This window comes from Trachinotus anak, unplaced genomic scaffold (assembly GCF_046630095.1).
Source record: "Trachinotus anak isolate AG129_WGS33_773 ecotype Australia unplaced genomic scaffold, CSIRO_AGI_Tana_v1 ptg000013l, whole genome shotgun sequence".
Lineage (NCBI taxonomy): Eukaryota > Metazoa > Chordata > Actinopteri > Carangiformes > Carangidae > Trachinotus > Trachinotus anak.
Genome location: NW_027273864.1, coordinates 978929 through 993854, shown reverse-complemented (window position 1 = coordinate 993854; position 14926 = coordinate 978929). Strand labels below are relative to the sequence as shown.

The 14926-nt window shown below is 41.5% G+C and overlaps 1 protein-coding gene and 1 long non-coding RNA gene across 4 annotated transcripts in view; one reads left to right on the top strand and one right to left on the bottom strand.

Moving 5' to 3' along the window:
• Positions 1-14926, top strand: part of LOC139630080 (receptor-type tyrosine-protein phosphatase gamma-like) — a 454916-nt gene that overhangs the window by 157538 nt on the left and 282452 nt on the right. The gene's annotated exons all lie outside the window — the stretch shown is intronic.
• LOC139630087 (uncharacterized) overlaps positions 1-14926 on the bottom strand; it is a 51126-nt gene that overhangs the window by 13965 nt on the left and 22235 nt on the right. The window lies entirely within an intron of this gene.

The following is a 14926-nucleotide window of genomic DNA, read 5'->3' as shown; positions in this document are numbered from 1 at the left end:
ACCTGCCTCTGTGTGTTTGTTTCTATAGCTATGTCCATTTCAGGCAATGATTTTCTATATGTTTTCCAGAAGTACCTTTGACATGTTTTCACCCCAGGGAAGGGGCATGAACTGTTGGTGTACAGCTATGTGTTATATGCGTGGGTGGACAGCAGCAGTGTGAGAGCAGCAGAGCTAGTGCCCTGGCCTTTACTCCAAACACAACATGTTTTGTGGATGTGTTGCGTGTGTTTCCTGTTCTCTGGTGGATTTAACCATATGTGATTGTTGACCACTGATCTAAAAAGAATTACTCGCTCTTTGATTTTTGATTTCGATTTTTCAACTTGTCACATGCACACCACAGGATGAGCAGGGAAATGTGAAATGACAAGCATCAAAAGACTGCAAATAAATAAATAAAGAAATACATGTGAAATATAAAAAGACAACCCAGAACAGAGAAGATATATAAAAAGGTTTAAACAATGTGAAACTCACTGTAAGACTTAAAACAAATATTAATTTGGAAGGAAATGCACTGCAGTATTGAGGCCGCCTCACTTTTTGCACACATAATTGTGTTGTAGATTTGATTGGAAATGCATGAATGAGCTGCCATTCTCTACCCATTGACCCATAATGACAACGTGAAAACAGGTTTTGAGAATGTTTTGCAAATTTATCATAAATCAAAAACTAAAAGTATTCACACCCTTTTCTATTAGCACTTCAAACTGAGGTCTGATGCAGCCCCATTGCTTAAATTATCTTTCTCTAGATCCTGTTAAAAAATGATATCATTAAATACAGATGATTTTATGTGAAATCACATGTAAATATTTAATTTATATGCAAATATAATACATGTACATATTTTAAATATCCATATATGAAATATATGTGCACATAGCATAAAACAAATATGTAAAAATTATAAATGAAACCTATTAGAAACTGAAACAATTTCATATACTGAGATCTATGTCTAGACCATACAAATATATATGTATGCTTATATTGTAGACATATGTTAATATGTCATATGTAAATATAATGATATCAAAGTCTGTCACTTTATGTTGATATTATACACATTAGGGTCCAAAGGTTTGAGACCACTTTCCCTGAATGAGAAGATAGACATTAAAATTAAAAAGAAATTAATAAGATAAACATATATAAGCATATTGAATTTTATATGTATGTTGTTTTAATAACTAAATAATAATAACTAAATTAAATGTATATTGTTAACATATGTGCTTGTAACATGTTACACCATATAAAAATTAATCATAGATATTTTTAATATATATTCATATATACATTTTACTATAGGTATTTTATGTATGCTATACACTTATATCATCTTTGTTTAACATTGTTTGGACATTTTTATGAGTTGAATTCAGTAATTTTACAGATGACATACTTTTTAAAAATTTTTTGATTCTTTTACAACTAATGATTTTATAAATATACAAGATTTTATGTACAGTTATAGGTAAAAACTCATATTACTTACACTTGATATGATCTAAAAAAAGTTGTAATCGTAAACTCACTTACCAGTTATACAACTGTATTTTGACATTTTTTTAAAGTTCGTCAAATGTTTTATGGATGGTTCTGTATTTCACTTTATGACATTCAATACTGATCAAATATCCAAGATAAAATAGAATCTAACTATAACAATACTCCTCTGCAGTTTGAAGCCTGGTTTTTGTATTCATAGGTCATTTCATTGTTTGTACATGTGTAGATAACCTTCATTAACCCTAGAACACTAACGTCGGGTGATTTTCACCCACATGATTCTTGTCATGTGATTTTCATTGTGTTGCTGCTGTCTGAGTTGCATGGGTCCTTGGGTAGCTTCAGGCTGCTCATTGATGTCATTAATGGTATGTTTGTTTCCCTCCTCCCATCTATGGTTTTTTCAAGAGGCATGCGTTCAGGTGATTTTCACCCGACGTTAGTGATGGTGTTACTAATTTTTTTAGTAACACCATTTCAAATAACGTTAGTGTTCTAGGGTTAAACACAACAAAAATACACAAGATCTCATGTGAAATTAAAGGTAAAAACTGTATTTTAATTATGGAAAATGACTGTATTTTTATGAATTAGTTATTTTTAATAATTTTTGCAAAGTAACTGAACATTACATCTTTGGTTGTTTTTTTTGTTTTTTTTTGGCCCTAGCTGCTGGAATGTGACTGTTTTTTGAGGCACACAGTTGTGTATATAAGGTCCCACAATTCACACTGCATGTCAGGACAAAAGCCAAGCCATGAAGTCAGAGGAACTCACTGAAGACCTCTATAATAAAATGAGTGTTCCCAGGAGAACAGTGGCCTCAGTAATTATTAAATAGAAGAAGTTTGGAAACAGAGGGACTCTCAAAGCTTCAGAAATGGTTTCATACCCAGGCAAAATAGGCAGGTTTTCATGGAATGTGTTGAGTAAATTCACGCAATCCTTTGGATTTTAATGTTAATGAGAAAATGATTTTGCATTTTGAGACGAACTACTGGTAGATATCTAAGAATAAAAAAGCCCTTAGTTTGTTGTTCTTTGGGTTGTAGACATTGCAGCTTCTTGACAAAATTTAAGACTTTTTGTCTCGTCCCTTGGTGCTGAAAGGACACCACATTTATATCAGTAATGGCAGTTCCTAACATGGACAGTCCCCTAAGACTCTATCTGATGCTTGTCAGCATCTGCAAGGGGAACATCTTTTCCTCCAGTGTCAGATTGGACCTTGATGACTTGATTGATTACTTCAGTTTTCACTGCTGTTTAGTGTTGTTTTTTTTGTTTTGTTTTTTGCTGTTTTTTTTTTATTTTATTTTCAGTTTTGTGTTGGTCCTGTGCTTTAAACAGTGTGTGCGACATGTATTATATTCGCAAAAGAAATACAAGTACAGCAAAGTTTAAGCAGTGTGTTGCTCATTTTTACACACACACACACAGTCTTGTATTAACATCACAAATGAGATTGCAGAGTGTTTTGCAGTATACAGTATATGTGAGCCCAGCACTGTAACATTTTTTTTTTTAATCTAATGAATTGAGGTGTTACCGTAGAGTGGTTCTTCCTGCTGATGGAACAAAACAGCAAAAGGATGGAAAACACAGGTGCAATTTGTTTTGATTTGGTTTCCCTCCTTACATGAAGGAAAGTCTTTTGGGATCAAGCTGCACTCAGCAGGAGGCTTAACAGTCTGGGGGAGGGGTGGGAAGAATCTGCAACAGTGACAGTTGAATGGATGATGTGATGTTTGAGAGGTCCGTGATGGATGGGCGAGAGCCCCTGATTATCCTCTCAGCTCACTACCCATTGCAGGGTCTTGTGATATTTCCAAACCAGACAGTGATGGAGCCACAGCTATGGCTGTCAAATAAATGTAATGTAGCAAAAAGTATTACATGTCTCATTGAAATGTAGTGGAGTAGAAGTAGAGAGCAGCATCAATGAAATAAAGTGTAACTGTACCTCAGTAGATGTGCTCAGGTGCTTCCACTTACAAAATCAAAGCAGCATAGGCTGAAATAGCAGATTCAACCTCCAAACACCCTGTATCCCACATTTCCCATAATGCAACCAAGTAGCATCTTTATGTCGGGCGCTCCCTCCCTGTTAACCACATCTTTCAGACTATCCCCGTTTTTAATCACATGGTTTCTGTTAAAATGTGTAGCCTGAGCTCATTAGGGCATTAGGGTTTATTCATGATCAAGGTTATTTTCTATGACAAATGAACTGACCTTTAGGTGTAAAATCAGTGGAGTTCCCCTTTAATTTATTTGATTAAATACATGTCTTTTTCTAGCAGAATTATTAACCCTGGGGCGACCCAATAGCTGAGCTGAATGCTCTGAGCAGGTGAGTCGCCGATTCGACTCCTGACTGGCCCCACTCTGCATGTCATCCCCCCCTTCCCTGTCACTCCACTGTCTTATCAAATAAAGGCACAAAAGCCTAAAAAATATCTTAAGAAAAAAAGGATTATGAACCCTCTGCAGATGAATGCAAGCATGCATGAGGGTCTGAGGAAGTCTAGTTTAACGCTGAAGGCTTCCTGCTGCTGGCGGGAACATAAAGGGACACGTTTCACTAGAGGAGAAGTGTAAAAAGTTGGATGTTGACTTCTGTCTATCAAACTATCAAACTGTGTTTGTAATTGTCACATTTAACAGAAATTGTGTTAACTAACAGCACAAACTGTGGCTGTGGTGGCAGCATGTGAAAGTGTGACAGCACATTTACCTGCATCAGTCTGATTTAGTGTGTGTGTGTGTGTGTGTTTGTGCGTGCCTGGGCGCTTCATGATTACATTTATGTGTATTTTTTGGCATAGATGTGGATAAATGATGACAACAGGAAACATTGATGTTTTGTTTTCAAGTCACTTTCCACAGATATTCTGACTCACACTTTGGTGCCTTCTAATGATCTCTTTGTTTTGTTCTGTCTCTCTCTGTCCTCTTGTTTCCTTTGTGCTGTGATCCTGCCGGACACCTCACATCCAGGTAAGGAACTCACTGTTACTTCTGCATATACACTGTCATCATCACCACCTCTGTCCTGGGGGGAGTCCAGTCCCAGTTTTTGTCATGAGTATGAGTGTGCATATAAACTCACGTGTGCATATAAAAAAGTAGAGGGTTAATCCCTGTACTACATCAAAGTACTCTAGTATGAATATACTGAATCATGCAAACAGTTTCTGTATGTATTCATGGTGAGAGGGGACAACCTGTGTGATGTTATCTACAGTATGATGAGCTGTTTAAATGTGTGTCTATGAAGAGTAATGTAGCGTTTGACCATAGTGTAGTAGCAGTTTATGTTCTTTCTATTATCCATGACCGTTCGTTGTTATTATTGTAACTTTGACAACAAAGATTGTCTAATGTTGAGGAAGTACTTATTTTAACCCAAATCACCATCTTTTCCTAAACCTAGCTAAACCATGAGTGTTATTGTTGTAACCATGACAACCACTGTCTGGTACACCTGCCGTCATAGAGGCGCTGTTTCAGGAGACGCTGCCATGGGTCGTATCAGAGTCAGCCCTCTAATAAAAAAAAAAGCCACCTGTGTGGTTGTCCAGGTTGGAGGACTGGTTTAACTACACCTGAAAACTCATCAAGCAGTTACGTTTGGTTTGGGTGCAGTGTTTCATTCCTGTTGCAACAACTGCGCTGGCTTCCATAATAAGTTACCCCTCACAACCTGATACCCATAACATACACCTGTTATACCAGACTGTCCATGAGACACAACAGTTTTAATAAGTCGTCTGCACTGTCAGTGAGCACACTCAGGATCTCCACTCTTCACATACAGATGATGAAATTACCTCTTTTTTTTCTTTGGTAAGAGTTCATGTGAGATTGCACTGCTGTGGTGCATCATTGTACATTAATGGAAAATAATGAACGAGTAGAGGAGGCGTCATTGTGGTATTCTCCACGTCAACTGTCACTTCCATGTTCAGCACTAAGGGACAATCAATATGATGATACAGTGCATTCAGAAAGTCTTCAGATCCCTTCATCTTCTTCACATTTCTTCATGTTGCAGCCCTCTGCTAAAATCGTTTCAGGAAGAATCCTGGTTGGTCCAAACTTATATAAGAACGATGGAGGCCACTGTGTTCTCGGCAGATTTCTTTGTGTCCTTCCCCAGATCTGAGCCTCAACACAATCCTGTCTCTGAACTCTGCAGCAGCTCCTTCCTCCTCATGGTTTCTGCGCTGATCTGCATTGTCAGCTGTGAGACCTGATATAGGTGTGTGTCAAATCAGCTGATTCAACACTGGTGGACTCCAGTCCAGCTGTAAAAACATCTGATGATCCAGAGAAAAGGAGGAACCTCAGCTAAATTTACAGAGTCATAGTAAAGTGTCTGTAAAGTTATGTGATATTTCAGTTTTTTATTTGATTATGAATTTACAGATTTTCTGTAATTCTGGTTTGGCTTTGTCATTAAGGAGTATTGAGGGCAGGTAGATGAGGGAAAAATTAATTTAAATGATTTTATCTTCAGACTCCAACATATCAAAATGTGAAAAAAGTGAAGGGGACTTTCTGAATGCGTTGTACGAGAGGAGGGATAGAAAGTAAATGAGGGAATAAATTACAAGCAGAGATGAAAGGTGAGATATAATCTGTTTACAAGAATCTGATGAGCAGTGACCATAATTAGGCTTTTATCAAATTTGTGGGTGAACATATTTTTAGTATGGTAGCAGCTTGCCTTGTGATCAGACCAATAAATTAGCTGATGTAATTGTTTTGATGAGGGTACAAAATTGCTGTTGATGTTTAGGAGCTTCCTGAATTCATCAAAGACCTTGGAACTGTTATCTCCACTTTCCCTTGACAGTCAGCTGCTGAATAAACCCATCCGGCTGACTGACTTTAAATAAGCAGGTGCAATATGACACATCATTTCTGTCGATTTAAGCATATTATAAATAATGCCACATCATTTTCCTGTGTGTACCTCGGTGATCAAGCTAATGTGCTGAAGAAGCTAGAGTTGTTGTTCAAACGTCCCGAGAAGCCAGGGATTTCCTCTCATTTCATCAGACTGTAGAAACCACCACCTGGAAAGACCTGGAACCTATTTGACTCCAGTAATCCATCACAATGAACACCAGGTCTGCTTTTATTTTCCTTAAAGTTGTGTGCTGTGTGGTAATACAGTGTAGACTTTTCGAATCAATCAGCACTTTCAGCTACATTACCATGCCACAATAATTTAGCATTGGCAGGAATAAAAGGTCACATGATGTTGACCGTGATGGATTACCTCACTGAAGCAGGTCTCAAGGCCTTAAAAGCGGATTTTCATAGTATCATGAAACACATTGAAAGCAATGGCTTCAAATCAGTTTTAAAGCAATAGTATGCAGGGAAAATGAGCCTTATGGTTAGTAACAACACTACTTATTACACACACAGAAAAAAACCTAGACCAGTCTTTATAAAATCAAAATCCAAAGCTCAAAAGATTTTGAAAAGTGTGAGGTTTAAAATAGTAACACCCCTTAATAAAAGTTGAAAAATAATTATCACATGAGAAAATCTGATATAAAATGTGAGACAGCGAAATTGACCTTGAAATTCGCTTTGCCCATCTGTGTGGTAAATGAGGCAACACAAATCAAGTTGGGATATGTGCTGAGAATATGCGTCTGTTTCTGACATCACCTTGAGACCAGTCTGGTGATTTTTATCAACGAAACCAAATTCAATATTTATTGTAAATGTGCAGCAATGATGCTGTAATGTTTAAAATGGAAATACAAGGTCCTCCTGGTGCGCTGAGTGAGTGAAAGTGTAAGCATCACACTATACTGACTGGGGCGGTCAGAGTATTAAGAAAAAGTATAAACATTACACTATACTGATTGTGGCGGTCAGAGTACTCAGCATAGTGTAAGCATTACACTACTGGGGCGGTCTGAATATCTCTGAATATTTCTGTGGCAGTCTAAATCTGAATCCTTCTGAATTCTGGAATCATTCAGAATTCAACTCTGTGCGTTGTAAACAACTGAGGCCAAGCGAACAATAAGAGCTGCGAGTTTCGGTCATCTACGGGTGATCAGAACACTCAGGTATGAGCAATTTGCACCTCAATTGAAAAACCATTCACGGCAACGACTGAGGGTGGTCTACGCTAGTCGCAATCAGCCTATACGCGGGAACAGCCGCGTTCAATTCCATGAAACTATATAAACAGGGCTGGTCCCTGAAGCGTCAGCGTAAGTGTCAACCGTAGCGTTCAGCCGTCCTCGGTGAAGACGGACGAGGCTAAGACAAGCAAGTTTACCTGTGCAAGTTCACCGAGCACAGCGAACAGGTCCTATTCCCTCCTCAGTCTTAATAGTACAGTATGTGCCACTCCATACCTATCATCTTAATGTCACTCTATCAGAGTGACATTAAACCATCTATGGTTACGTTCCGCCGTAACCTCCGTAACCTATCACCAACCCACTTCTCCTCTACTGTTGCCTCTGCTTTACCTCCACTCAGCACATTCTCCTCTCTGAAGGTTAATGATGCCACTGATTCACTCATCTCTACTCTGAACTCATGCCTGAACAGACTGTGTCCTTTATCTACGAGGCCTGCTCGATCCAAGCAATCCCACCCATGGTTGAATGACACCCTCCGTTCACAGCGCACCAAACTCAGAGCTGCTGAAAGAAAATGGCTCAAATCCAAACTAGCCGATGATCTCAAAAGCTACCACACACTCTTATCCTCCTTCTCAACCAGCGTTTCTGCTGCAAAGACTGTTTTTTACAATGACAAAGTCAACAGTGTCAGTGACACCCGGAAACTTTTCTCCACCTTCAAATCACTACTCAACCCTCCGCCTCCTCCTCCTCCTACCTGCCTTACCGCCAATACATTTGCATCATTCTTTACAGGCAAAGTGGCAGCAATCAGCAGCCGATTCTCAGTCCAGCCTGCTCTCCACCCAACTCCTAGCACTGTAACATGTAGCAGTCCTACTACATGTCTCTCTGTACCTCAGCTGGGTGGCACTGAATCAGCTACTGCACTTTCGCAACCAAGCACAGTTGCTAGCACCTCCTTTTCTAGCTTTACACCCCTCTCTGAGAGTATGGTATCCAAACTGTTGACATGTAGCCGTCCTACTACATGCTCGTTGGACCCTATACCAACAAACCTCCTCCAAACCATTAGCCCGCTAACACGCATGTGATAAATGAATCACTGAACTCCGGCACTTTTCCCACTGCATTCAAAGCAGCTCGGGTAACACCTCTACTCAAGAAACCCTCTCTCAACCCTGCTGAGGTCGAGAATTATCGCCCTGTCTCACTTCTTCCATTCCTATCCAAAACTATTGAACGGGCAACAGCTAAACAACTCTCAGAATTCCTCCTACAGAACAATCTTCTTGATCCAAATCAATCTGGTTTCAAGAGCGGTCATTCAACTGAAACTGCCCTGTTGTCTGTGACGGAAGCCTTAAAAGATGCAAGAGCAGCTGCAAAGTCCTCTGTCCTCATTCTACTTGACTTATCAGCTGCCTTTGACACACTTAACCATCGCATCCTCCTCTCTACTCTCTCTAACATGGGCATCTCTGGCTTGGCTCTTTCCTGGTTTGAATCCTACCTGACAGGGTGCTCATTCAGCGTATCCTGGCTTGGACAGTCGTCCACCTCGCATCACCTCAACACAGGGGTCCCCCAGGGCTCAGTGCTGGGGCCCCTACTATTTGCTATCTACACCACCTCCCTGGGTCCGATCATTTGCTCACATGGCTTTTCCTATCACTGCTACGCAGATGACACTCAGCTGTATCTGTCATTTCCTCCTGATGACCCCTCGATCTCTGCACGGGTCTCTGATTGCCTCTCAGACATCGCCACATGGATGAAGGCACCTCCAGCTGAATCTTTCAAAAACTGAACTGCTGGTTCTCCCAATACACCATGACATCAACATCAAAACTGATTCCCTATGGCTCGCCCCCACCAGGGTGGTGAGAAACTTAGGGGTTATGATTGATGACCAACTAACCTTTTCCAATCATGTTGCCTCAGTTGCCCGGTCATGCCGCTATGCACTTTACAACATCAGAAAAATCAGACCTTACCTAACTCAACATACTACTCAACTCCTGACACAAGCTGTGGTCATCTCAAAACTAGACTACTGTAATGCCCTCCTGACGGGCCTCCCAGCCCGCACAGTGCAACCACTTAGGATGATCCAGAACGCAGCGGCGCGCCTGGTCTACAACCAACCCAAAAGGTCACATGTCACCCCGCTGCTCACCGAGCTCCACTGGCTACCTGTTGCAGCCCGCATTAAGTTCAAATCTCTAATGCTTGCCTACAAAGTTGTCTCTGGTACTGCACCTACCTACTTGAACGCCCTGGTACAGGAATATGCTTCCTCACGACCGTTGCGCTCCTCTAACGAACGACACCTGGCTCTGCCACCCATTCGTTCAAGGCAATCCAAACTCTTCTCTCACGTTGTCCCCCGTTGGTGGAACACACTACCACTTCCTACCAGAGCAGGGGCGTCCCTCTCTACCTTTAAAAGACTCCTGAAGACCCAGCTCTTCAGAGAGCACCTTCTCTCCTAGCACTACATGACAAATCTACACTTAAAGAATCGTCACTAGCACTTATTGCTGCGCTAACACTTCTTATCGCACTTAACCTTGATTGTTCCCCTTTCTGTAAGTCGCTTTGGATAAAAGCGTCTGCTAAATGACTAAATGTAAATGTAAATGTAAACTATTTCATGAAACACTCCTCAACCAGTGGATGTGTTTAAATCGGCATTGAGATTAATGTTTAATCTGTTTAAAGCAGGAACACTGGTATATCCATTTACATTGATCTATAAATGAGTACAATCGATCTGTTCTCCACAGCTGCTTTACTGTTGACTGTATAAAACTCTTCTCCATCTGAATTCATCAGGACAGATATGCACCTCATATTTCTTTCAGATGATTGAAGTGCCACAGCAGAGCGCAGTGTCATTATGAGCAGCCATCCTCTGTGTTTACCTTGATTACTTAAATCAAGAGCAAATGACACAAGGCTGCGTCAGCATGAGACCAAGACCAAGACTTGCTTTGCACGAGTGTGAGTCTTAAAACAACTGTTAATCCGTCTTAAAATTTTGTTAGCAGTGGCCACGGATGTATCATATTGTAGACTTTCAGAGGCTTTTTCTATTCTTACAAGTTGAAAAGCAAAATATGAGGGAAACATGTCAGCTCAACCAAGAGCCAAGACAACTCAGAAAGCTGTGGAGGACAAGTTACAGATAGTGAGAAAGGGGACATTTATGTGCTGCAAAATGACAACTTTAAGGAAAGCACAAAGTCTTTGGAAAAAGGAGTGAGCCAGGGAAGGTTTTTATAAGAATCTATGTAAGTTTACCAACCACTTACCGTGTACAGATAGAGGTAGGGCCAGGCAGTTAGATTTACATCTAGATATGCCCTCCACTGGGACAATAGACCCCCCAGTGGATGTTAAAGCCCCAGCATTGACAGAGGTGGAAATAGTAGTTAGGCAAACAAGGTCAGCATCAGCCCCTCGGCCTGATGGCGAGCCATACACACTTTGTAAAAATGATCCAGATGTGTTGACGTTCTTGTGGGGGCTTGTCAGGGTAGCACGGCTTATTCCTGGGTGTTGGAATGGAAGATTCTGTTGATGTTGGACAGTTCAGGCCCATTTGATTTCTCAGGGTAGAGGGCAAAATTCTTCAGTGTAGACAGGAATGAGTTTATTGACACTTCAGTGCAGAAAACTGGATGTTTTGGAGCACACACGTGTGAGCTAGCATCAGAGACTTGCATGTTGTAGAGATCTGATCAAATTCATCTGGTTCTGTTTTCCACAGCTGACCGTAGGAAGCATCAGAGTATTGTGAGAGGTCAAAGGGCTAGTGAAGGGAATATTTTCAGGCACCCAAATATCTCTCGTAACGAGTTCGCTCCAACATGGCAGCAGTTGGAGAAAGGCATCATGGCAGGATGCACAATTTTTTGAGTTTTTTATCTTGTAAAGAAGCTCACAAAGTCATAAAGCTCATAAAGTCATTACTAGTGATGTAGAGTCACCCTCAAAGAAACTGTTACAAAACTGTTGTCTTTTATTGGATAAAATCTTTTTTTTCTTTCTTTGCTGTGTTAGACAATATGAAATGTCCATCTGGGGTATGGAAACTTATGAGTTAACCTTTATTATTATTATTAATAACTGCATAAAACTCACATTTGAAGGTATGTGGAGTTTCCTCCATCAAACAAGATGGGCACTGCACTTAAAAGCAGTGTAAGTAAACCAGCATCAAACCAGACTGTGTTTGAGGGCTTTATTATTCATTCCCACCTAAAGCTAATTGGTTTGGAAAGATACTTAATGAATCTGAGTCAGAGTGAGTAGGGCAGGGGTCGGCAAGTAAGTTTGGCCTCGGGCCAATGTTTTCCTAACCCATTACATGGGGGCCAGAATATAATCAAAGGCTAATTTTAAGAAACTGATAAAATGCAACTTAAATTTACTTTATTGTGTGGCCACAGTCACAAATATACATTTGACTGATTTATTGAACTGATGTTATTTTAAAAAAAAAAAAAAAAAAAAAAAAAACGAACATTCTTGTGCTTTTATTTTTCAGACAAAATGCTAAAGAGCAAGTGATTCTGTGGGTAACTGTTATTGCATTGACGGAGTTCTATTGTTGAACCAGGTGCTGTGCGCTGCTCCTGATATGACACTGTTGTGTCTCTCATTCACTCTCAATGTGGATAAAAGTATAATAAGCATCTTCAAGTGGGAGGAGATTCTCTGTTTCGACATTAGCTACTTTTTAATGTGAGACTGTCAGTTCGATATTATAAGATTAAAAAAATTCAGCTCATATCTGGCAGGCCACCAGATGTGACTGCTGGCAGGCCAGTTTTGGCCCGTAGGCCACCAGTTGCCAACCACTGGTGCAGGGGGTGGAAAGGAATTGAGCCTAAATTTAGGAAAACAGCTCATTGTCCCTCAGGAGACAGCTACCACTTATAAGACTAGAGCTTGTGTCATGGCCAGAAACACAGTGGGTTGTATATTTTGTGCAGCTGACAACACTATGGGAGGATGCAGCAGAATTGACTTTTGAGGGGAAAAAGCTTAAACGTACAGAGTTGGCAGCAGAAGAGTGTGGTAGGAAACCTAAGGTTCCCCCCAGTAGAGGTTGGCAGTAAGTTGGCGGAACTGGCTGCACACACTGCAGCCAGTTCCAGTGAATGGCTGTGGGTCAGAAGAAAGGTGAGCAGGTAGTCATTTAGTCATTTAGTCATTTAGCAGACGCTTTTATCCAAAGCGACTAACAGAAAGGTAATGGTAGTGTGTTCCACCAACGGGGGACAACGTGAGAGAAGAGTTTGGATTGCCTTGAACGAATGGGTGGCAGAGCCAGGCGTCGTTTGTTAGAGGAGCGCAACGGTTGTGAGGTAGCATATGCCTGTACCAGGGCGTTCAAGTAGGTAGGTGCAGTACCAGAGACAACTTTGTAGGCAAGCATTAGAGATTTGAACTTAATGCGGGCTGCAACAGGTAGCCAGTGGAGCTCGATGAGCAGCGGGGTTACATGTGACCTTTTGGGTTGGTTGTAGACCAGGATCATCCAAAGTGGTTGCACTGTGCGGGCTGGGAGGCCCGTCAGGAGGGCATTACAGTAGTCTAGTTTTGAGATGACCACAGCTTGTGTCAGGAGTTGAGTAGTCTGTTGAGTTAGGTAAGGTCTGATTTTTCTGATGTTGTAAAGTGCACAGCGGCATGACCGGGCAACTGAGGCGACATGATTGGAAAAGGTTAGTTGGTCATCAATCATAACCCCTAAGTTTCTCACCACCCTGGTGGGGGTGAGCCATAGGGAATCAGTTTTGATGTTGATGTCATGGTGTATTGTAGGTTTAGCTGGGAGAACCAGCAGTTCAGTTTTTGAAAGATTCAGCTGGAGGTGATGTGCCTTCATCCATGTGGCGATGTCTGAGAGGCAATCAGAGACCCGTGCAGAGATCGAGGGGTCATCAGGAGGAAATGACAGATACAGCTGAGTGTCATCTGCGTAGCAGTGATAGGAAAAGCCATGTGAGCGAATGATCGGACCCAGGGAGGTGGTGTAGATAGCAAATAGTAGGGGCCCCAGCACTGAGCCCTGGGGGACCCCTGTGGTGAGGTGATGCGAGGTGGACGACTGTCCAAGCCAGGATACGCTGAATGAGCACCCTGTCAGGTAGGATTCAAACCAGGAAAGAGCCAAGCCAGAGATGCCCATGTTAGAGAGAGTAGAGAGGAGGATGCGATGGTTAAGTGTGTCAAAGGCAGCTGATAAGTCAAGTAGAATGAGGACAGAGGACTTTGCAGCTGCTCTTGCTTCTTTTAAGGCTTCTGTCACAGACAACAGGGCAGTTTCAGTTGAATGACCGCTCTTGAAACCAGATTGATTTGGATCAAGAAGATTGTTCTGTAGGAGGAATTCTGAGAGTTGTTTAGCCACTGCCCGTTCAATAGTTTTGGATAGGAATGGAAGAAGCGAGACAGGGCGATAAGAGAGGGTTTCCTGAGTAGAGGTGTTACCCGAGCTGCTTTGAATGCAGTGGGAAAGGTGCTGGAGGTCAGTGATTCAAGTAGGACAAAGGTAAGTGCAAAACTTGTTGTGTGAACCTATTATGCTTCAAACAATAGCTTGGCTTGTTTGTTTGGTAAATCACCAAGCTGGGGTGAATGTCGTTTGGGTTATATGGTGGTTCAGGCAGCATGCTGGTTAGGATGACACGCTGCTAGCATTCTAATTAATATGCTAATTGGCTTAATAGGCTAGCCAGGTAAAAAGGAGTGGATGCTTTTGTTACTTGCAAAGATGAGGTAGCTAACAGTGACTGCTTGGCTGTTGCATGGTGGGTTGAACAGCATGTTACCAACGATAGCAACATGTTATCTAGCCTCACATGGAGTTAGCTTGTAGTCAGTTATAGCATGCTGGTGGGGGGTCATACTGGAGTGAATTTAACCCATTATGGAGGGGATGGTTGTGGGACGCTGGTACACACTGTTTAGCCTTTCGGTGTCGAGGGCCCAACTCAGTGAAACAGCAGGCACTGAGAGGATGCTCACTCGATGACCCAGTGGACTTGCCTACTCTGCACTTATTCACACACAAGATTATGACACCATTTTACTTTATTTTGTAAGGCCGGTCAACAGCCATAATCAATTCTCAGGGGTTGCTAAGTTGTCACTGCTGAATGATACAGTGATGGTGGGTGAGGACCTGGATCTCAGATGATGTTGCCCGAGCCTGTTGATCCAAATACAGTGCAGCTACAGCCATAATTAATGAATAAGTC